At 42.5% G+C, this 9,217-nt stretch overlaps 2 long non-coding RNA genes across 2 annotated transcripts; one reads left to right on the top strand and one right to left on the bottom strand.

Moving 5' to 3' along the window:
- Positions 1-1,870: 1,870 nt before the first annotated feature.
- On the bottom strand, positions 1,871-4,257 carry LOC112844899 (uncharacterized). The gene is made up of 2 exons (XR_003217655.1): positions 4,189-4,257; positions 1,871-3,599 (listed from the first exon to the last, which is right to left on the bottom strand). It is a non-coding gene; the product is annotated as an uncharacterized LOC112844899 (long non-coding RNA).
- Positions 3,716-4,705, top strand: LOC112844900 (uncharacterized). The gene is made up of 2 exons (XR_003217656.1): positions 3,716-4,132; positions 4,209-4,705. It is a non-coding gene; the product is annotated as an uncharacterized LOC112844900 (long non-coding RNA).
- Positions 4,706-9,217: the final 4,512 nt, after the last annotated feature.

Consider the following 9,217-nt stretch of genomic DNA (forward strand, 5'->3'; position numbering starts at 1 on the left):
AAATGTCACATGTTGCCTTATCATTTTTTTGATTGGCTGACATGGTAAACTCTAACACCAATAGGGAAGGGGTGTTTTTTCTTTTTCTTTTTTCACTCGCAAGTGGAGAGCGTATGCTAGGCTGTCTGTAGAAAACGCCGTTTTTGTCTAGCATCCCTGTTGAGAATAACCTTTGCAAATAAACAACAGCTAATAACAAGATCAAAATATTTTATTTGATGTATTGACATAAATGACAGAAGAAAAAGGCCATGTATAGCAGGACTACTCAATTACACACTAAGGTGGGCCAGATTTTCTAACCAAAAAATTTTTTCCCAGGCTCAGACATGCAAAAGTTAAACACGACCATACACTAATTGCAAATTAAACACAGTGATTTTGAATTGTGATGTGATGGTAAAATAAATATTTGTCAGTCTAAACTGGGTTAAATCTACGGGGTTAATGATGGGGAGGAGACGGAGAGAGACTGAGTACAGCTACAGAACCCACTTTCTGAAACGGACCCTGCTCACCATTCACCGACAATTCTGAGCTAACAAGTTGCATGTTATTCTTGGATGCGCTTGCAGGACCGGATTTAAAATAGCATGACAAACATATCATACCTGTTAAAGCCAAACAGTATCATCAACGTAGCCCGAAGAACATTTGCTAATAAGATGAAGTTAGCTAAGTCAGCTGTCTCATCGTAGCAAAAAAAAAAAAAAAAACACCACCTACCGTTCTTTATGAAACTTCAAATGTCGGACAAAGTTGGAAGTTGTTCCATCTCCGTCTGTGATTCTCTTCTTGCATGTTTTGCATATTGCATTTCGTTTTTTGTTGACTACTTCGTAGTTTATGTACCCGAAAGAAATTACTCTTGGGAGCATTTTTGGCTCGAGCGTTTTTGTTCTTGTTTTTTTCAAATCTGGTTAATTTGATTGGCTGTGCTACAGCCCACGCTCAAATACATACGGAGTGTGGTAAGAATGAATGAATGAATAAAGTGAATTAATGGTCCGCACTTTTTATATAATATGTATGTTAAATTTTAGATTTGGGTAAAATATCAAGTCTTTTCAAGTAAACAGGTTCAAGTCCAATTCAAGTCCCAAGTCACTGGTGTAAAAGTCCAAGTCAAGTAACAAGTCTTACAACCTTTTTTCAAGTCAAGTCTAAAGTCATAAAATTAATGACTCGAGTCTGACTCGAGTCCAAGTCATGTGACTTGAGTCCACACCTCTGGTATGTACCACCAGCAGAGAGAGGAAGTGGCTCTGTAGATGTTTATAGTCAGTCCTCATGCATATGCTGTGCATATAGTAAGTGTCTGTCATGAAGGCGTCATGTGTGCATATCTGTGGTCAGTAAAGCTGATTGTGATTAATAGCTACACTACAGAGAGCCCAAAGAGTTGTTGCATTGCTTGTTAGCCTTGTTTAGGGAGGGCTGGGGTTTCTTTGGAGCCCCAATTCATTAAAGTTAGTTCAGCACCAAGTGAAAAGAATCCCTGAAGACTCAGCACAGAAAGTGTGGACAGAAGTTTGCTTTGGAGACATGGACTGAGTTAGAAAACTAGCCAACATGATTTATAACGGACAGTCATCATTAATGATGGAGAACTGAAAGGACATGAAGGCTGCGCTGTTACACTTTTTGATAGCTGGAAACTTTAACTGTCATCAGAAAACATCAAATATTCTGGATCCTCTCTGCAGTGTCTCTTCTTTCCTCTGTGACTTCCATGGATTTTAGCTCAAAATGTTTTTAAATGGTTTGTCAGCAAACTGACCTCTGCAGTACTGACCTGTACAAAGAGCTGTCAGTCTCAGCTCTTCTCTCCCAGCACTGGTGGAGCAGGTGTAGTTGCTGCTGACAGCCATTGTTGGTTTTCTCAGAGACAGGCGGAGGTCTGAAGTGTTGAGAGCATCAGCTCTCATCGATGTGCGCCGCTGTAACGCTGCTTTTGTCCTCTGAGATCACCAGGTATGAAATCCGAGTACTGACAGGGCAGCAGGACAGATCTTCCCTCTCATTCACTTCCATGAGCACAGCCAAGGCATGCTGGGAAACTGAGGACACACCAACAGATGTAGAAATGACCTGCATGCTGTGGGTTTGTCTCAGAGTCCTCACAGGTGACACATTAGCTGCAGAAACCCAAGCCAGGTGTCTGAATACTGACACATGGACTCTTCCCATCCAGAGGGAGGATTTAGTCGCACTTTATAATAACGACACAATAGTGAGCATTAGTATGTAGTTTATTAACGGAACCAGACCCAAACTGGTCCTTTTATACTTTCAGGACCTCCAAGTCTGCACTTATGTTTATTATCAGCTGGAGCCCCTCCTCATTCTTCTTCTTCTTCTTTGGTGCAACCCTGTAAATTTTGTGGTACCCCTTTGGCCCCTCCCCTTTTCTACAATTCCCCTGTGGGAGAGGTCGGTGTCATTTCTTTCCCAACACTGTACAACACACATATAATGTATATTTAGCCACCCTGATGTTCTTTGGTGCTAATTAACAGTTTATTCTTGTTGGTAATTATGTAATGAAAGGTAGCAGTAAAAGTCACACACACACACACACTGACAACAACAACTACAGACACGTCTGTGACTGCGATGAACACCTGAGTGTAAGACGAGGACTGAATATGATACAGTAACAGTCACATATGAATGTGTGTAACAGAGCATGATTATGTATTATACATATATCAGAAATATGTGACATTTAACAGCAGGTCAAATCTCTCTGAACATGAAACCAGTGTTAAACCATTTCAGTCTCAGTGTTACTGAAACATCTCCAACAGCATCACTGACACAGACAGTTGGAGCAGCTACAGTCAAATCATTGATCAGTGTTTTTATAACATGAGCTGCTGTTGCTGCACTAGTGCTGCTGCTCTCTTTCTCTTATTGTAGGTCTTTAGCTAACAACATCAAGTGTCTTCATGTGACTGTTGTCTAATGTTCAAATGTAGATAACACCACCTGCACCACCCTGTTCCACAGCACAGCCCTCTCATGTAGGCTTGGCTGCAGCACATATTAGCAGCTGCAGTGACATCAGCTTTCTGTGCAGAACTAGACAGGAGATCCGCTCCATAGTGTCATCACATCTACAGACTGTTACATATTCTCACCTGGTAATAAGAAGCTGCTCACAGCTCCAAGATTAACAGACTGAAGGAAATACAAATGAAAGTTACAGTAAACTGAAATCTTGGAAACACAACATGAAACAGCTGGGAAATATGTTCATGTTGCATAAAACATGTGTTGCATTACAGATATTTATATGATCCATATTTAAGGTGGATGGGCTCATCCACCCACTCTCACACCATCATATCACCATCCTGGGTTAGTGTCTTGGTCTCAGGTCACAACATCAGCACAGTCTTGGCTTGGCTGAGGTAGCTGAGTGGTTCTTGTTGTCCCTGACAGCTGCAGGGACAGTGCCATCAGCCATGCAGCAGCACAATGACTGCTCACAGTCAGTGTGGCTCAGTCTACTGTAAACATTGTCCTAAAGTGGTGGCAAAGTGGCTGCAAGCTGGCTGTACATGCACTGTGTCCAGTACTCCCAGTACGTGCACCTGCAGATGATATCCACAGACCTCTGAGTGTCACAGAGTGGGCCTGTGCTCAGGTCACTCTGCCCCATTGAATTCTACTTACAGAGTTTTACAAGTGTGAGTAAAATTATATATACAAGTTGGTGGCTGATAAGTTCTTGTAGTGACCCCTGACCCCGTGGTTCTTATTGGTTAATAGTAGCTTAGAGCATCTGCACCAATCATAAAGCACCAAGTTTGGAGCTCGTGGGTCTCTGCAAGTAAGTCCCTGTAATGTTGGCCAAGCCTGATATACTAGAAACATCTGTCATTACCAGCAGATGAAGCTGCCCTTAAAGCAGGATCTCACTTTGACCCTGAAAAAGAATTTGCTATTAGCATACTATGGTTATATGTCTCTCTCTCCTGTCTCTCACCTGTCTGCCTGGGCGGAGCTCAGCTGGGCTCCGCCCTTGGCCCACGCACCTGCCGTGAATCTACCTGATGACCTGGACTCCTGGGCTGTTTAAGCTGAGGCTCAGAAGGTTTCTTCGCTGGGTGGTGGACTTACTCTGGTCAGTACAGCCCCGATAAACCCCGTTTGTCGTGTGATTACTCTGTTTATGCTCACCGCAGTTCTCTTGTGCTCAGGTTCTCGGACTCGTCCGTGACCCCGATCTGTTTCCCTGGTGGCGTGGAGTGGAGTGAGAGTGAGTGTGCTGGAAACAAATACGAGAGGAGCGAGTGTTGGACTTTGTCCCTTTTCCCCTGGACCATTGCACATCCTGCCCTGTACACGTGGGGTTTGTAAATAAATGTACGACTGCTGTTCTAGTTCAGCTGCTCTGCGCCTGCTGACAGCTGCAGTTATTATATGACATTTTATTATTGTATTATCCATCCATTCACCTCTACTGTTCTTGCATTACATCACATAGTCAGCATAAATCTGTTTTTAATGAATGATGAAAGTGGGATGAATTTAATGACCCTTGTTGAGAGAGGTGGGACAGAGAGAGACAGAAGTCCCCCCCTCACCTCTTATTGGCTCTGAGAGAAATAAAAAGGTTTTAACATTTAGGCTGTTGTGTTTACAATGATATGAAGTGCTGTTAGTAAATCATCTTCATTCTGAATCAGAAGTTTAATGAATATATTGAATGAGAATGATTGACATGATTTAAATGTGTAGATGTTGTGTGTGTAGACTCAGCTTTGAGAGATTAGTGTGTGTGTGGCTGCAGGAATGTTGGAAGATAAGAAATGTGCCAGAACTCCATCCTGATAAAAGACATTAAGAGTTAACAATAGAGTCATAATTCATATGTGATTGTGCTGATAGTTAATCCTGCTTAACTGACTGAAACTGTTTAGAATACAATCAGGTATAAGTTTAACCAAAGCAACGAATAAGAAAATCTGATAATAACTCTGTAGGCCCCACACTGAGAGTCTGTGTGGAAAGGATGGAGGAGCCACTAATCTAACATTAACATGGAAATCAAATCAATTATACTGAATATATTTGTTTCTGGGAAGAAAGTTTTCCTGTGTGTTTGAATCAAAAAGACATTATGTGGATGTTGATGTGAAAATGAGCTGATGGTGAATCTAATTGAAGATGAACTGCATGGTTGATGCTTCATAAAGTGAAGTATATTCATATGCAGCCAAATGTTCATAATGGAATTTTCTATGTTAAGAAGAAAAGAAGAAAATGAAATGAAGCGATTTTGAAGCTAAAAGTCAGACACAGAGAGGATGAACGTTTATGGTTAGTTGCTCGAGTTCTTGCGGTCTCTGTTCTTCAGACTGGAGTGTTCCAGCTTTTTCAAACATGCCGTTGTGGAAGCAAAGCTCAGCAAACCCAGCTTAGATCCAACATTACATCAACATTATAGATCAGTTTCTCTTTCAGGTCAAAGCTTGTTGAGAAGCCGCTTGCTGTCCACCTCACAGCCTGCTTGAAGAAACACCACATCTATGAGCGTTTCCACTCTGGTTTTGGTCAAATGCATCCACTGACACTGCACTACTAACAGTAAGCAGTTATATTGTGATGTCAGCAGATGGTGGAAAATACACAGTCCTGGTCTTGTTGGAGCTCTCCTGCTCTGAACATCTGAAGCTCTCCACCACATGACTGAGCACAACTCAGGGAGGAACATTTACTGAAGCTGCTGCAACATTTCCTGTCAGCACATGTGTGACAGTCAAGGAGCCACCAGAGGACACCTGCTAACAGGGCTGGGTATCCTCACTCATTTCTACAATCCATTCACTTTGAATCGCTGAAGTTTGCCTCAGACAGTCAGAAATATTATCATTCATTTCCATATTTTTATATCTATAAAAGAAAGCTGACACTGTGAGACGTCATCAGAGGTGTGAGCATCACAGCAGAGGCCTTTGTGTCAAAGTCACTGAGGATAAAACAGAAGAACATGAAGCAGATTTTCCTGGCCTGGCTTTTTATAGCAGATGACCTTAAAACTATTCTGCAGTAGAACAAAAACACATGTGAACATGACCTGATGAAGTGAAGCAAAGTTACAGAGCTTTGATTACAGACACAGCTGAGAGTTTTGCAGTTTTGCATCATTTTACAAAGTTTGTTCAGTTTTGAACAGCAGAAATGAGACTAAGTCAAAAACAACAACAAACCCAGCGGCCGACAGCGCTGTCAACAACGGTAGACTGGTGGGTAACAACAAGCCAATAATGCAGGAAACAGAGATTTTTAGATGGAAACTGATCCTGATGCGTCTTTGTGCAGAATCCGTGTTCCTGCTCTCAGTTACTGTTTTAGCTGTTTGATGGTTGTTGAAACTGTGGGAGCTTTAACCTGAGATTCAGGCGTTTCAGCTAAAATACATTTATATTTAAACATCGATTCAGGATTTTAATGAATCAATATGACGTTATCCAAGCTAGAATCGATTTCAATCACTAATCAAAACCCACCCCTACCTGCTAACCATCGGCATTATGGGTAGTGTAGTAGGAGACACTCACCCAACTTAAAATAGTGCCGGAAATGAAATAAAAGACCTCCAGAGACGATGAGAACAAGAGCCAGGAGAACCAGGAGGACCAGCAGAACCAGGTGAAACAGGAGAACCAGGAGAACCGGGAGAACCAGGAGAACCAGGAGAACCAGCAGAACCAGGAGAACCAGCAGAACCAGCAGAACCAGGAGAAGCAGGAGAACCAGCAGAACCAGGAGAACCAGGACAACCAGCAGAACCAGCAGAACCAGGAGAACCAGCAGAACCAGGAGAACCAGGAGAACCAGCAGAACCATGAGAACCAGGAGAACCAGCAGAACCATGAGAACCAGGAGAACCAGCAGAGCTGTGGCCCAGGATGGAAATGGTTCTGTAGAGAAACACAAATTGTCAGGTGACCTTTGACTGAATGTAATGAATTAAAGAATCTGGTCAGATTTAAAATGGTGAAGCAAGCATGCTTATTGTGACAATATTAAAAGTTCAGTTTGAGTGATTGTGATCGTCTACAGCAGGGTTTTGGTTTGATGTTGACCTTTGACCTGCAGTGGGACATCTCTCAGTCTAAATGATGTGACGGAGCAGGTGTAGGTGGCGCTGTCAGACAGGTGGAGGTTGGTCAGGTTCAGGCTGAGGTCTCCAGTTTCCAGAGCGTCAGTCTTCATGGATGTTCGGCCGCTGTAACGCTGGTTTGGATCTTTCAGTTCGTCTCCTTGAAGCTGACGCTGGTGGACGGTTGGAGGACTGAGGTCGGAGCGACTCCACCCCACTGTGGGGCTGTCCAGATCAAAAGTGGGAAACTCACAGGGCAGCAGGACAAACAGCTCTCCCTCATACAGCTCCACAGCCGAGGCATGCTGGGAAACTGAGGACACAGACAGAGTCCATGTGTCACTTTGAGATCAAACGTGGACACAGCTTCAGTTACAGGATATCAAATATCTACATATAGAAATAAAATCACTCTGCAGGTCAAATAAATAAATACAATAAAGAAAGAAATAAGACGTGGTGTAAGTGAAAAGTCTGAGTTCAGCTCGTCGGCTCACAGAAACACTGACTTCCTGTTATTAATGAGGCGGCTGTGGGAACAGGTAGGAGGCTCCTGATTGGTTCATAAGGTGTGAATAAATGTGTCATGTAGCAGGAAGCAAAGCCACATCAGGCCTTAGAAGGAATTCATGAAAGTGTGAAGTCTGTCTGCAGTGCAGTGGAGTGATCTCCTCCCTATGAATGAAGTTAGAAGTCTGGAAGTTTAGGAAGCAGCTGCACGTCAGGAAGCACAAATGTGATGAGGAGAAGGCGTGGAGCGCTGTGTCAGGCTCTGCTGTGGAAACCAGTGAACTTTTGCATGTTTTGAACTGGAAGAAGAAGCAGGATGTGAGCTTTGTAGGTCAAAACAAAGCTCAGGGTCACATTTGATCCAGTACTTGTGTCACCATCAGTGTTGGGCAAGTTACCTTGAAAAAGTAATTATAGTTACTAGTTCCATCCATCCATCCTCATCCGCTTTATCCGAGGTCGGGTCGCGGGGGCAGCAGCCTAAGCAGAGAAGCCCAGACCTCCCTCTCCCCAGCCACCTCCTCCAGCTCATCCGGGGGAACACCAAGGCGTTCCCAGGCCAGCCGAGAGATATAAGTCCACATTGTTACTAGTTACTTCTTCAAAAAGTAACTGAGTCAGTAACTGAGTTACAATATTCTAAAAGTAATTTATTACTTGAAAAGTAACTATTGCGTTACTTTAAAAAACGTTTAACCCTCTGGGGTCCAGGGTAGAATTGGCCATTTTTAACTACTTTTGATGTTTCCTCCACATTTTACCTTTAAAAACTATTTACTTTGCCTTGTTTGGTATCATTGTTTTCAGCACAACCTCATGTGTCTGAATTTACAGTTATGTTTTCATTTTGACATACTGTATTAACACAATTGATCTAAAATCAGACAACAAACATAAAATCAGAGTAGAAAAAGTTATATTTTTTACTGTAACAACCACAAACATCTTTAATGAATCATATTTCATGACTTTTAAATGCAAATATAAATTGTCAATTTTAAAATCATATGCACAAGTTTTGCAAACAGCAAAATTATTTGCATCCATTTACCTTTTACCTTGATTTTTTAAATAACCATTTCAAACTATTTACAGAAAAATCAGCTGTTCTTCAATAAGATACCACACAAATTGTTTGTGCCACTCTCTCTCTCGCTGTCACTCCTAAAACTTCCCCTGTTTTTGGTTTTTTGCTCATAAGCAGAGAGGTCTCGCTGCGCTGTCCTCAGACAGTAAACGTGATGAAACTATTGAGGAAAAACGCCGCGTATATATTGTTTATCATGACTCTGGTTTTACGTGGCCTATCAACACAGTTCATAAACTGGTCTATATCACCTTGTTGCTTTGTCTTTAAGTGGTCATGTGATTGGTTACCACGACTACTTCATTCTTCCTCAGTCAAACAGCAGCACTCATGCGATTGTTTTGCCCCCTGAGCTCCAGGTGTTGTGCTAGACAGTGATCGTGATTACCGTCCGCGGGAGCGCGCAGCTGCTTAAAGCTGTAGCGTCCAGATTACTTACAGCTACTTCCTGCAGCTGATATAAGATGCGGTAACCTGAACACAGCTTCAACCGTCTGTTTGTT

Source organism: Oreochromis niloticus, unplaced genomic scaffold, assembly GCF_001858045.2.
Source record: "Oreochromis niloticus isolate F11D_XX unplaced genomic scaffold, O_niloticus_UMD_NMBU tig00002015_pilon, whole genome shotgun sequence".
In the NCBI taxonomy this organism is placed as follows: Eukaryota; Metazoa; Chordata; class Actinopteri; order Cichliformes; family Cichlidae; genus Oreochromis; species Oreochromis niloticus.